Source organism: Arvicanthis niloticus, chromosome 4 (assembly GCF_011762505.2).
Source record: "Arvicanthis niloticus isolate mArvNil1 chromosome 4, mArvNil1.pat.X, whole genome shotgun sequence".
In the NCBI taxonomy this organism is placed as follows: Eukaryota; Metazoa; Chordata; class Mammalia; order Rodentia; family Muridae; genus Arvicanthis; species Arvicanthis niloticus.
The window spans coordinates 114,556,355-114,570,741 of NC_047661.1; the positions used below are offsets into that span (position 1 = coordinate 114,556,355).

General features: G+C 43.7%; 1 long non-coding RNA gene across 1 annotated transcript; it reads right to left on the reverse strand.

Annotated features, from left to right (window-relative positions):
- Positions 1–4,867: 4,867 nt before the first annotated feature.
- LOC143441921 (uncharacterized) lies at positions 4,868–9,126 on the reverse strand. The gene is made up of 3 exons (XR_013109673.1): positions 8,819–9,126; positions 5,233–5,299; positions 4,868–5,124 (listed from the first exon to the last, which is right to left on the reverse strand). It is a non-coding gene; the product is annotated as an uncharacterized LOC143441921 (long non-coding RNA).
- Between the last annotated feature and the right edge of the window lie 5,261 nt (positions 9,127–14,387).

The following is a 14,387-nucleotide window of genomic DNA, read 5'->3' on the forward strand; positions in this document are numbered from 1 at the left end:
TTCACTCCTCCTTCGCAGCCCCTCCCAGGAGTGGAGTTACCATGACAACAAGAGGCTAGGGCTATCCACCACACTAGTCCCTGTTTTCTCTTCTATCATATTCACAATATCTGGTCTCACATTGGGGTTCTTGATTCATTTGGTGTTGAGTTTTGTGCAGGCTGATAGATATGGATCTGTGTTCGTTCTTCTACATGAAGCTGTCCACTTTGAAGATCATTGTAATAGAATTAAAGACCCAGACACAACTCCACCCACATATAGATACCTCATTTTTTTTTTGACAAAAAAACCTACAAATATCAGCTGGAGAAAAAAGAGCCAATGCCATGCTGGTTTTAGTGGCTATGTTTCTGTAACACAACTTGAAATCTGGAAGGGCGATGTCTCCAGCAGTTCTTTTATTGTGCAGGGTTGATTCAGGTAGGTGTGTGTGTGTGTGTGTGTGTGTGTGTGTGTGTGTGTGTGTGTTTCCACAAAAAGTTTAAGCTTTGTTTTTCAACTTCTGTGAAGAATTGTGTTCATTGTTGCCTTAAACGTTATAGCCAGAAATTGGACACCCCTTAGATGTCTATCGACTGAAGAATAGATAATAAAAACATAATACATTTACACAATGAAAAAAATGTAAATTGGAGGTAAGTGGATACATCTAGAAACAATGGTCCCGAGGGAGGAGGTAACCCAGACGTAGAAAGACAAACATTGCACGTTTTCTTGCAAATAATGATGTTAACTTTTTAAGCTTTAGATATGTGTGTTTTATTTAGAACGACTACAGAGGTTGGGTAGCTAGTAAGGGACCAGGGGAAAAGAAGAATAGCCCAAAGAAGGGGAAATACAATATAGTATTATAAAGAGATAAAGAGGAAACTATAATTGGAGAATTAAACAGGGAGGGAATGGGGAAGGAGGAATAAAGAAAGGAATTAAGTAGGGATGAGTAACACTAAAGGCCTTTTGAAAAAACATATGAAAATCTACTACTGTAGAAGCTTCCCACAATATATATGAACATAAAAGGAATCTAAACCGAGTCACCATATAGTGGGAGAGACAATGCCGAGTTAAACCTCCAGAACCAGGAATGGCTTACATCTTGTTGAGTGCTTGGCCCAAAGGATCCCACAGACTTCCCCAAACATTAGAGGCAATTGCCAAGGCAATTGGTTGCTCTCTATAACCTGATGCTAAGGCCCTATTGCTGAAAACACCACTTATTTTACATCATCAAACATTGGAGGAAGTAAGCTGGCACACAGCTAGAAGCTTTACCACTACTGACTAGTGTTCACGGTGCTGGAAGGTATCATGCATGCTACAGGAGGAGAAGGGTAGTCATCAATATTGCCATGTAACCTATCCTAGTGCCTTCATGATATACTGGTGCAAGGGTGGCACAAATGTTATGGGGGCAGCCAACCACATTTTGTTGGATTTAAGGCCTGTTCTATAAGCTATAAGCCACATGTAACCCTGCTAAAGAAGCCAAGAACCTAGACTAGATAGGTCATCGGCCTTAATAGAAAACCTACAACTGTTAGTCTTCTAAGTGAATATAGCAATAAAACAACTCCTAAAGACATATTGCTATGCCCGTAGACCAGTGAGTTGCTCAGCCCGCATCAGAGAAGCTTTCTCTTTTAGTAGATGGAAATCAACACAGAGACACACAACTGGATAACATACAGAATGGGAGACTTTGGAGCACTGGGCCCTAAATGAGATGTCTTTATCAAAGCCCTTTCCTCAAGGATCAGGGCTCTATGCAGAAGAGGAAGTGGAAAGATTTAAGAGGTCAGAGGTGATGGATGATGCCAAGGAAAGAGCATCTTCCAGACACAATAGAACTGATGTACTCACAGAGAACTCACAGAGACCATGACAGCATGGAAGAGCTGCACAAGTTCAAACCAGACAAAACTCCAGCATAAATAAAAGTAAATAGACATAAAGCCCCGCCCCCAACCATGAAGCTATTTGGAGTTGATACCTGCTGGAGAGCAGAACGTCAGTTTTCTCTAATACAGTGGAACTGGGTATGTCAACTGTATTTCAGAGCAGGTCTCTCAGGAGTCATTGGCCACCACAAAAGGGTCTCTCTGTTTCTTTATGTGCTGTTTGTTAGCTTGTTTGTGTGAGTGGAGTTTCTATTTCTTTTTTATTTTATTCGTTTGTTTGTGTGAGTGGGGTTTCTGTCTATTTTTTTATTAATATTTTGAGAGAGAAAAATAACCATGAAGTTGAGTGGGTAGAGAGGGGGTGTGTGTAAGAGAAGTTGGGGAAAGGGAGAGAATATGAACAAATAAACTATTTGAAAAATTAAAAGCAACACTTTTTAAGATGAAAAAAAAAAAAAAAAACAGACTTAAGTGTGTGAAAACTCCATCATAGGTGGGTGAAAAGTGTATGAGCCCTCTCTCTGAGGAGCCATCGACAGTGCATGGCTCGCTAGGGGAAGTGGAGTTAGCTTTCTTTAGATGCATTTCTCCATCAGTTTGTTTCTTGATCTCTCAGAAAGTCGGGTTGCCTTCACAAAGAAGAGTGAGATTCCTGTTATACAGACAGCCCTATGTTTCAACAGTTTTTTTTTTTTTTTCCATCTTTCTCGAATTGCCAGACGCCCTCTAAGCTATGAAGAGTTGGTGGATCTCCCAATAATTACCCGCTTGTGTGTGGAAGGTTTTAGAAAGATTGTTCTCCATGCTCTGCCTTTAAAGGGGACATAGTAGAAGATTCTGTGTTCAGTAGATGCTGTGCAAATATTTGCACTCACTCACCCATGGACTGAAAGGATTATTTGCTCCTGACTGTGTCAGTTTTCTTGCTCAGAAAACGCTTTATCAGATTTGTCAAAGAGCTGAACAAGGCATTTTCTTGACAACTGCTCTTTCAGATGTCCAATCGCCTTAAATTTTTATTTCGTTTGAGGTGACTGAATAAGGATTTCGTTTGAGGTTTAAGACAGTACTACTAATAATACTCGCCTGACTTTGCAGTTATGTGTTTGAAAGACCATAAAAGAGTGTTTTAACTTTGCTATCTTAAGCTGCAGTGCAATGTTGGCAAAAAACCATAGACTTACACAACTCCCTGGCATTCGTCAAATGCAGTGTTATTTATCCAGTAAAACCTGTTATAAAACAAACTTTCCCATATAACAAACAAGTTAAGAAGTCATGTGAATACTATAGATTATGTGTCCAGCTAAAGCCTCACAATGGGGATATTCCAAGAAGCCCAGTTTGATCCAGCTCCACCTCAAACAGAAGCCCCCAGCAACTGCTTACTGTGCCCACCCCACCACCCCTCAAACATAATCCAAACTCTCAAACACTCTGATCACAATAAGAGTTCTATAAGCTTAGTTTTCCCTTACTTCTAAAGCTGAAGTCAAGAAATATGTCCTCAGGAATAAAAATGAACTCTTAGATCCTTTCTTCTAATCTAGTGCTTTTGTTTAGGAATGAGAAATGGGCTCTCCCAAGCACTGAAGGTTCTGGGAAGCACTTGTCTAAATCCTAAAGAGAATTAGGATTTAGACAAAATTAGGTCTAAATCCCTCAGACAAAATGACAAGAGGACTCAGTGCTGGGGTGCTGGTCCTGACACTATGTGAAGCTCCATTTTATTCCTGTTACCTAAAGCGTGTTTGACCTGCCAGAATTCTGATCCTAATTTGGACTATCATCCCTTTAAAAAAATTGTGTGTGTGTGCATGTTCATCTGTTCATTTGTGTGTGTGTGTGTGTGTGTGTGTGTGTATGTGTGTGTGTGTGTGTGCATGCGTGCCATGGTAAGTGTGTGTCAGAGGACACACCTCTGGTGTAAGCCCTCATTTTCCACATTATTGAAGACAGGGTTCACCACAGGATAAGTGGCCTGTAAACAGGGATTATAGCCATGCACCACCATACCCAGGTTTATGTGGATTCTAGCAGTTTAAACTCTGGTCCCCACACTCACATGCTGAGCCACCTCCCTTGGTTGTCCCTTTGTAGGAAAAACAAAAACAACAATAAACAACAACAACAAACCCAACTCCCATCTTGTTAGATGAACAACAGCTCTCATCTTGTCTACAGGTTCCTTTGAGTTGCTAAGCCAAGTGAAATAGCTGATTGCTCTAATAGCTGCCAAGGTGGCCACTGTATCAGAAGATCATTCGTCTATGGTTAGCACACTGAGGATGTGTACGGACACTGAGGACTTTCATAGGGACAATGAGACATGTCTCTTGGTGTCAGTACTTTAGACAGTATTTCCTGGAACAGGAAGAGACTCTAAAAGGGAAAATAGCTTGAAATATCTCCACTCCACTCAGGAGACTTCTAACCAAGCAAGGTCTCTTTAAACTTTAATCCAGTTTTTTCACCTTTTCAAAATGTGCACAAGTGACGTCACTGAGAGTACTTTGTCCCAGGATAGCGTGATGCTGTGACCTCACCTATCTGGCTAAATCCAAACCTGGTGGAAACAACAACCTAAATGCTCAAGGGTGACACAGCTGAGCCCTTCGTTCTCCCCCATACTTTCCTATTTCTTGTGCTCTCAAATTTGGGGCCAAAGCACCTGGGCTCACTCAAATGGAAAACCTGGGGGCCATGTTGATCTCATCGTCCATTTCCACATCTCACGGATGCTGGGAGAATGTGAACCAATCAGTCCCCTTTCTCCTCCTCCTCTTTTCCCTGTACCTTTCACCCAGATTCCTGCAATCTAACACACATCCTGCCTCCAATGGAATAGATCTGGACTGCCTAATCCAAGTACTCCTCTTTTTCCCTCTTAAAAATACCAAAAGGGATATTTATTTATTTATTTATTTATTTTAAGAGCAAAGGAGGAGGCAGAACCAAAGCCTTCCAAACGTCTTCCCTACCCCTCCCACCCCACTCCCGGAGCCTCAAAACACGAGGTGTCCTGGTCATTGTACATCATCCCTGTGTGAGTGACACTGATGTTTGATCATGTAGGAGTGGGAGGAACATGACGTCACCTGAAAAGGTAGTGGGAATGCCACCACAGGTGTGCCCAGAGGCCAGGGCTCAGAATCCCTCTACCACTCCTCCCTGCTATTGGAGCAGAATTTCTTTCTTACTCTTCTCCGGCCTTTCTGTCCCTCTGTAACAGAAGACAGTGATGCATGTTAGTCAATTGTCAACTAGGCTCCCTGAGGAGCTGTCTCTGGAGGCAGGGTGGGTAACCCCGGGTAATGGTAACCTCTATTACCGATCCAAGCATGATTATCCTAGAGTGTCCTCCAAGACTCTTTCTCAAGGGGGCTAGCCCCTGACCCCTGTGAGAAAGGGAACAGAAAATTGCAAAATTGTTTGAAGTGAAGATATCATTCACATCCTTAAGACCAAAAAGTACAACATGGGAGTCAAAACCCTGGCCCTGAACACAGCTGGGAGCCAAACACTCCCAGACCCCCCCCCCCTCCAAAGCGAAAGACTCGGCCACAGCTTATCTCATTACGTTAAAATGCCTGTTAATAGTTAAAAGAGAACACTTCTCTTCCAGAGGGTCTCAGTTCAGTTTCTAGCAACTATACCAGGTGGCTCACAACAACCTGTAACTCAGGCCCCATGGGTTTGTTACTCTCTCCTGGTCTCTAGAGGACCTGAGCACACAGTAGCTACACATACATATATACACAGAAAAATAAAAATCTTTTAAAAGATGTGAACTTCCTATGGTGGGAAGGACCAGTTAGAAGTCTCACCCAGAAGAAGACAGTTGCTTAGGACTCTCTTTATAACTGTCCCATTCCGCAGTCGTTTCTGCTGGTCAGTATGTCTGTTCGGATGTCCTACTGTCTTTCTGTTGGCACCGATGTAGTCTTTCATTCCTGCTGGCTGTGCTTAGTAAACTCACTCTTTCACTCTTTGTATGAGACTAACACTCAACAAGTCAGGGTTGAATTGCCATAGACTTCAGCTTTATTGTTCATTACAGATGAAGTTGGTAATACTTTGGGGATCACAATTTTTTAGTGACACAGGGTCTCATATAATCTGGGCTTGCCTGGAACTCACTACATGGTCAAGGATGGCCGCTTACTTCTGATTCATGAGATGCTGGGGATCAAACCCAGGATTTTGTGCATGCTACGCAATTAGTCCACTAACTTAGCTACTCTCCCAATCTCTATCATGGTATTCTCAGATTTCTTGAGTTTTAAAAAATAAATTAACTTAGTATTCACTAAAAACAAAAAACAACAACAAAAACCCAAAACCATCCAGAACCATAGTGTGTGACTTACAGTTTATGTAGCAAAATCTTCACTATCCTTTTGAAATTGCCAATACCTCAGTGTAAATTTTGCTATCCTGTTATCTTCATTCAGTTTAAAGTACAGTGAAACCTAGGGAAAGCCCATGGTGTGCCTCTTGTCTTGTCCCTGAGATATAGCTCTACAACCTTCTTTAGGCTAAGCAACTGAAAGGCAACCCCAAGCACATTGCTTTAGTTTAGAAGGTGTTCAGAGACTCCATTTCTCCTTTGGGTTTCTTAACAGGATTGGAGCCCCTTACACTAACTAGCTCAATAACCTCTCTCTGCCTCTGCCCCAACACTGCCTGCTCAGGGCGTGTTAAAGAAAATGCTTGTGGCTGCTGCACTAACCCACAGGGACATCTTCTCCTTCCTTGGGATCCCTCTGTAAGTACTCCTGTGATCTCCTTTCATCCTACCCTCCCTGCCTTTGATAATTTCTGCTCTTCCTTTAGGAGTCAGCTTAGTCCTCTTAAGGATGTCTATTCTGACCTCAGTCTTTCCCTACCCATGTGTTTTCCAGAACCAGAATGTGATTCTGTCATCAAATCAACTAGGTCATACTTTACTTTTATGTTCCTTCACAACTCTATTCATCTATCACCAGCTGCTGGAACAAGAAGTGACATCCACCAGTTTCTGAAGTACACGTGAACATGAAAGCGCAGTTGCAGTTTCGGCCCCACAGTTTGTCTCCATATTTGCTCCCTTGAGTATTTTGTTACTCCTTCTAAGTAGGACCAAGGCATCCACACTTGGTCTTCCTTCTTCATGAGCTTCTTGTGGTCTGTGAGTTGAATCTTGGCTTTTTCAAGCTTTTGGGCTAATATCCACTTATCAGTGAGTAAATACCATGTGTGTTCTTTTGTGATTGGGTTACCTCACTCAGGATGATATTTTCTAGTTCCATCCATTTACCTAAGCATTTCTCGAATTCATTATTTTTAATAGCCGAGTAATATTCCATTGTGTAAATATACCACATATTTTCTATCCATTCCTCTGTTGAAGGACATCTGGGTTCTTTCTAGCTTCTGGCTACTATAAATAAGGCTGCTATGAACATAGTGGAGCATATGTCCTTGTTATATGTTGGAGCATTTTCTTCTTATATGCCCAGGAGTGGTATAGCTGGGTCCTCAAGTAATGCTATGTCCAAATTTCTAAGGAATTGCCAGACTGATTTCCAGAGTGGTTGTACCATCTTGCAATCCCACCAAAAATGGAGGAGTGTTCCTCTTTCTCCACAAGAAGCTCATGAAGAAGAAAGACCAAGTGTGGGTGCCTCAGTCCTACTTAGAAGGAGTAACAAAATACTCAAGGGAGTAAATATGGAGACAAACTGTGGGACAGAAACTGAAGGAGGGGCTGTCTGGAGACCATTCCACCTGGGTATCCATCCCATGTGCAGTCACCAAAGGTAGACACTGATGTGGATGTCAGGAAGTGCATGTTGACAAGAGCCTGATATAGCTGTCTCCTTAGAGGTCTTCCAGAGTCTGATATACTCAAAGGCAGATGCTCACAGCTAACCATTGATCTGATCAAGGAGTTCCCAATGGAGAAGTTAGAGAGAAGACTGAAAGAGCTGAAAGGGTTTGTGGCCACATGAGGAGAGGAACAATACCAACCAATCAGAGCTCCCCAGGGTCTAAACCACCAGCCTGGGAGCACATAGGGAGAGACCCATGACTCCATCTGTATATCTAGGCGAGGATGGCCTTTTTGGGCATAGGTGGGAGAGGAGATCCTTGGTCCCATGAAGGCTGAACACTGAGTGGGAAGGGGAGAATTTGAGGGTGAGGAGGTGGGAGTGGGGGGTAAGTGGGGGCACATCCTCATAGAAGCAGGAGGAGGGGGGATAGGATAGGGGGTTCCTGGGAGGTGGGGGGAATGGGGTAAGGGGATAAAATCTGAAATGTAAATATAATATCCAATAAAAAAAGAAAACAAAAACAGAGTAGTTCCTTCTGCAGAATTTCTAAAAGAGCAGAAGGTGGCAGTATGGAGCTGGGAAAAGGGAAGCAAGCTGGCCAGTCAGCAGTTAATCTAGGAAGAAAGGCTCTCTCTCTCTCTCTCTCTCTCTCTCTCTCTCTCTCTCTCTCTCTCTCTCTCTCTGTCTCTGTCTCTCTCTTACACAAACACACACACACACACACACACACACACCATATGGGGATAAACTTTCAGTTGAGCACTTGTTTTTCTCTCCCAGTAGAATTTAGGAAAAAGAATCCTTGGGGAAATTTTGTGCTCAACAGAAACACCACACCCAGAAGTACTGGACCAATGGAGCACCCTGTAAAACACACACCCTCTCATTTTGTTCATGTAGTTCACTTAAACTGCTCCACAAATGATCTGTTTCGGCCATAAACCACTGTCTAGTTTACAGTTTCATGGACTGGGGGATTATTGGGAGAGTGTTTCTCCCTCTACTGTGATTCCACACCCCGCTCTGTGTGGTACGGTTACTCTGCTCAACTCCACCTCTTCCCCCAAGTCAGTGGCCTGATCAGTCCAGCACACCACTCACCTCCAGCATCTAAATAAACCCAGGCTGAAAACAGCTTCTGGTTCAGCAATGCCTGGCTTCTGCTTTGTGGGTATTTTTCAGTGTATTTCAGGGTATTTTTCTCCCTGCCCATCCCCACCTTCGCCAGCAAAGACCAGTAAAGTCCTAAGAGGACAGGCCAGAAACCTGAGCTTCCATTAGACAACTGTCTGCAGTCAGACCTGAGGATTCGCAGCTGGAAGGCAGGAAGGAACTCTGGGTCAGGTACTCAGCAGGGCTGCCAGGGCAAACTGAAAACGCTTTGATGAGCTTTGTCCAAGTGGACTGAAGGTCAGTCACACTAAGGGAATGATAAAAGGCCCGGGGTCCTGTGATAAAGGGACACTGTTACTGCCTCTAGGTCCGAAGGGCAAGGGGCAAAGAATTATTAACATCTGGCAAGTGCCAGAGCCACAAATGAGAGCCACCTGCCAGGAGAAGAGGCCAAATGTGAGAGAATTGCTATTCAGACCACTCACCAGTCAAAAGCCAAATCCACTCCATGAGACCTGAGAGCTCTCCTTTCAATGATGGAAAAACGAGGTTATATTTTCAGGTATCCTTTCTGTACACTGTCAATCACAAGAGATTCGCCACAACCTCTTCTTTTCTTGTGATAGACCCCACATGAACTTTAGATCAGTGTAAAGTAATAGCTATTTTCTTCATTATTATAAACACTAATGACCCATTTTTTCCTCAATGCTGTTCAGCAAAAACAAAACAACAGTATAACAAAAAAACCTGTTAGTAGACTGAGTTCAGGCTACCCAGCTAAAAGCAATTTGACCTGTTTATTACCCTGTAAACCAGACTAACCCTGGGAAGTGTTAGCATATGAAAAACACACAGGTTTGCTCTCTGGCCAAGAAGGAAGCCTCGGGGATTTTCATGAGCTTCATTCTACAGGGAAATTAAGTCAACGTGAAATTTACAATTCACTTTTACAAACTTCTCCTCTATAATAGAAATGTATGCTGCATCTGCATGTAAATAAGTTTGGAATTTTGAAGAGACAGGTGACCAGGATTAAAGACTCCAAGTTCACACCAAGGACACCCTCTATGAAGCACACCTGGGACCCTTACTTAGCAGGCATTGGGCTTTATTACACTATCTCAGAAAGCACCCACACTCCCCCTGTGTAGGTCTTTCTGTTTCTCCACCTAGCACCCAGTTTCTTTCTCTGAAAAGTGTAAGCAGTCTTGTCCTCTGACATAATGTGGGACTGGGGTTCACGCCTGTGTGTACATGGGCACACCAGAGAGGAATGCTGGGTATCTTCCTCCATTACTTTCAACTTCATTTTTGAGGCAACATCTTTCACTGAACCTGAAACTTCTCTAGGCTGGCTGGCCAGCAAGCTCCTAGGATCTGCCCTTTTCCACTTCCCAGTGCCAGGCTTATGGGCAAATGTAGCCATGTTGGCTTTCAGGCAGGGGCTGGGAACTCAGCATCTTCTTACTTTCACACCAAGCACTGAGACATCTTGTCAGCCCTGGAGCTTGACATTTTTATGACAGTCACTTTTGAGTGTTAGTTTGGGGACAAATCTTTCTTTGTCTTTCTTTTCCTCTTTCTTTTCGTTTTTCTTTTTCTTTTAGGTAAATATTTTATATGGCACCTTTCATGATCCAGGGCCACTCAAGGCTGGCTATGTCCGGTTGTCAAAGGTTTATAGCTAGTACATGCTTGGTGTCAGGCAATGTTGACATTGAGGTCTATTTTGGGTCTAGTGCTGGATGGTTCCTCCCTTGAGCCTCTACAATCCGTCTCAGAGAAAGCCGTGAACAAAGTGCTTTGTATCACTAACCATTAACCTTAAAGTACAGGGAGCCTCGTGCATGATTAGCTCAGCTTTCAGCTATCAAAGGCTTTAAAATATGAGAAGCCATCAGGACACACTTTGTTCTGTTTCAGTAAGTAGCCCCAAACTGAGGGTTTGCTCCTCCAGTTAGGAACCTTTACTGTGAAGTTGTGGTTTCTCTTGGGGGGCGGAGGGGAATGAATGTGGGATTTAAAATACCCTTGCCAGCCCTTTTGATGCTTTCCTAGAACAAAGTCACACTCCATTTCAGAGCAGCAAAAGGAGTGTTGGTGGTGCAATGCTCTCAGTTAACTCAGGACTCACCCTGGGAGAGCCAAAGGGGCCTTTGCCTTGGTCACAGTGCAGTGAAGCTGTTGATTGGGTAAGGAAATGGTCATGTTGGTCCTTTGGCTTCAGTTCCTCAACCGACCAGTGAAAGGGACTGTAGTAGAGGTCGGACGGGGACTTCGTTCCTTAGGGCTTTATGTAGACAAGCGAACTTGCCTTCTTCTCATCACTAGAACATTGCTTTGACTAAGAAAGGAGACGTTTCTTATTGACCAGAAATCGGGAGCCAGGAAGGCACTGCCTTTTCTTAACGGACAGTGACAGCTCTCCATCAGGGTGGGGCTTCCTTCTGCTGTGGCCTTCTGAGCCTTTGACTCCTAACCATTTGTGCTTCATGGTAGCACCCAGGAGGAAAAAAAAAACAAAAACAAAAACAAAAAAAAACCAAACAAACAGTGTTTAGGCTGTTCTGACTACTGTTTAGGCTCAGAGCTACTGGCTCCCATAAAAGAAGTGGAGGTGGGGCTTTTTAGGGAGTCCTGGGAGCTGCTGCAGGGTAAAGCAGTTAGTACTCAATAGTTGGTTCACTGAAAATGAGAGTCTGACCAGCATCCAGAAGATGTTGGCTGCTCCATTGTCTCTGGCCTCCACCCACGGTATGTCCAGCTGCTGCCTACAGACCAACTCAAGCCAAGTTATAAATGTCCCATGAGCACCCCATTCTCATTATTGTTTTGTTTTGTTTCCTGGTTTTGTCAATTCGATTGCTTTGGCCTCCTGGCCCAGCATCTTATTTCGAAGCTCTGGCTAGCCTAGAGCTTGCTGTGTTGCAGACTGGCTTCAGTGTCCTTGTAATCCTATGCCTTAGCCTCCCTGAGAACAAAGGCATGTACCTCTATGGCTGGTACTATTTTATTAATATATGTTGAGGTGTAGCCCATAGAGTGTACCCAGATCCCAAGGAGCCCCTTCTGGATGGACAAATATCTCAACATGTTGTTTTCTTTTGTGAAAATGTTGCTGGGTTGTGAATGTTTGTATCTCCCTTAAAATTCATATGTGGAAACCCTAATCCCCAAAGTGATGGTGTTAGGAGAAGCAGTCTTTGGGAGATGATTGGTCCGTGAAGACGGTACTCTTGAATGAGTTTCATGACCTCATGACGAAGCCTGAGGAACCCCACTCACCTCTCCCAGCATATAAAAGCACTTGTGTACACCCAGGAAGAGACCTTTTACCAGCCTCTGAACATGTTTCTTGATCTGTGACTTCCCAGACCCTCAGGAATGAGAAATCTGTTTCCATTGTCTATGGACCAGCTGTCAATAACATGATTTTGTTACAGCAAACAGACAGCGTTCCTAGTACTACTCCACACGGGTTCGGGAACTTGAACATGTAACAGAGGAGAAGGCTTTCAGGTGTGCCAGGGCCCTGCCCTTTATCATCATCCCTCTCTCTAGAGTCAGACAGTGGGAGACCCAGACCATCCTGAAACCTGGAAATCTTAATAGGGCTTAAAATACCTTTCTCTTGGCTGCCAGGCCTGTGGACCCACCCAGTCTCTCACACTTCAGATTGTGAAGGTTCCTTAGCGAAGAATCATAGGTGGTGGTCCAGAGTGTAGTCTTTTTGCCTGGAATTGCACCAGCTCTGAGATGATCTTCCAGAATTACCATTTCCAGTGCTTCTGGGGACATAGAATGAATAGGACACTGGTTAAATATAGAGGTCTCAAGAAGAAAAGGGAAGGCCAAGTCACCATGCTTTTCCCTTAGAGAGAATATTTACAATTGCATGCCCCATCCCTTGGCTTGGTGAGGTGTGGAAAGCAGCAGAGTGAGAAGGGGAATCGGCTCCTGGTAACACCAGTGGACTCTCCCACTGGCCGTGGTGAAGCCAGACAATAGTTCCCTGAGAGGCTAAGGATAACTCACTTGAGAGCAGTGAGAAGTGTTGAAGAACAGGAGCTCTGTGATGGAGGGCGCCTTCTTCTTCAGATTCCAGCTTTCAGAGTCTCATGTCAGCACCTCTGATTTTAGCACAGGCCCAGTGCACAAGGACAAGACAGTGAGATCAGTGAGCCTACTAAAAGTCTGCTCTGAAGAGAGGAAAAACAAAGTCAGTGATGTCCACACAAGGGATTGCTGTTTTCATCAGCAGTAAATGTACATTTGCACAGCAGAGCAGTGATTCACTACTTGTGTCCCACGCATAAGGATGGAATAAAGGTGGCAACCATTGGGAAAATGTGCTCATACCAAGGTTCAGACCATACTTAATTTGCACAGCACAACTCACTGTGCGCTCAATTTTGTGCAAAAGGGAGATCTCTTGTCACTTTCTATCTTTGCACCCACTAACACTTTCCCCACATTCCAGGGGCCCCACACACAGCATTGAGTCACCCATGGTATATGCCAGACTCTTTCTTTTTTTGAGATTACTCAAATTCTTCAACCTAAAGACTGGTGGGCTCCAAGCAGAGCTAGAAGACCAAGGTTTCTTCTCAGTGCTGTTTCTTCCAGCCTATGCAGCACGTCACTCCACCTTCCTGAAACTAGAGTGTCTTTATTATCAAACTTTAGAACAGAGAGAGCTGCTCTCAGCCAGTTGTAAAAGGGCCAGAGAACAACGTGTGCGCTGCAGCTCTCCAAAGGATTCTAATCTCTGGTTAGAAGCCCCCTGTAGAAGTCATCCGTGGAGACGCCCATCCTTCCCATCTGGTGGACTTCCCTCCGCCGTGGTCTGCCAAAATGTTGCATAACTTTTGCTAGAGCATCTCCAAGTCCCATAAATCACAGTTCTTCCCATAATTATACACAACAGCTGGGAAAATAAATAGCAAAGGACACCAGGGGACATGCATACAAGGGTGATGTCAAAATGGTCCTCAGGCAATGAAGAATAATCAATGTCACCTCAACAGGGAAACAAGGTCTGGAGGCTGAGCATCACATTAGACTGCACAGCCTCTTTCTAGGCCCTAGGTCTCCAGAGCCCTGCTTCACACACTCAGAAATAGGTCTGATCGTTTGTCTCGTCAGCCTTTCTTTGGGTCTATAGGTGGCTTTCTATACTGTCCCTGAGCTTCTATGTATGCAAATGAACAGCCTTGTTTCTGTTGGTACCCCCATCAGTTACATGTCTTCAATTATATTTTCATTCCCTTTTTCTCAGGGGTTACAACTCAGCACACTGCTCCTCCTGACAGTCTCACTGATGATTTGGATGTTCCTTCTGATATTTAATTTGAGATAGTTTCTAGTTTTCTTTTTTCTTTTAAACTCATTTCTTTTTCCTTCTGCAGCATGTATGTGGTCTACTCTTGATTCCATTAACAGTGTTTTGTTTTCATCTGGATGTTTGAAAATTCAACTTGGATGCTTTTCTTATTATAGTAAAACATCATTTTTTTTAAAAAAATCACCATTTTACTTATTTGGGGTGTGGTAT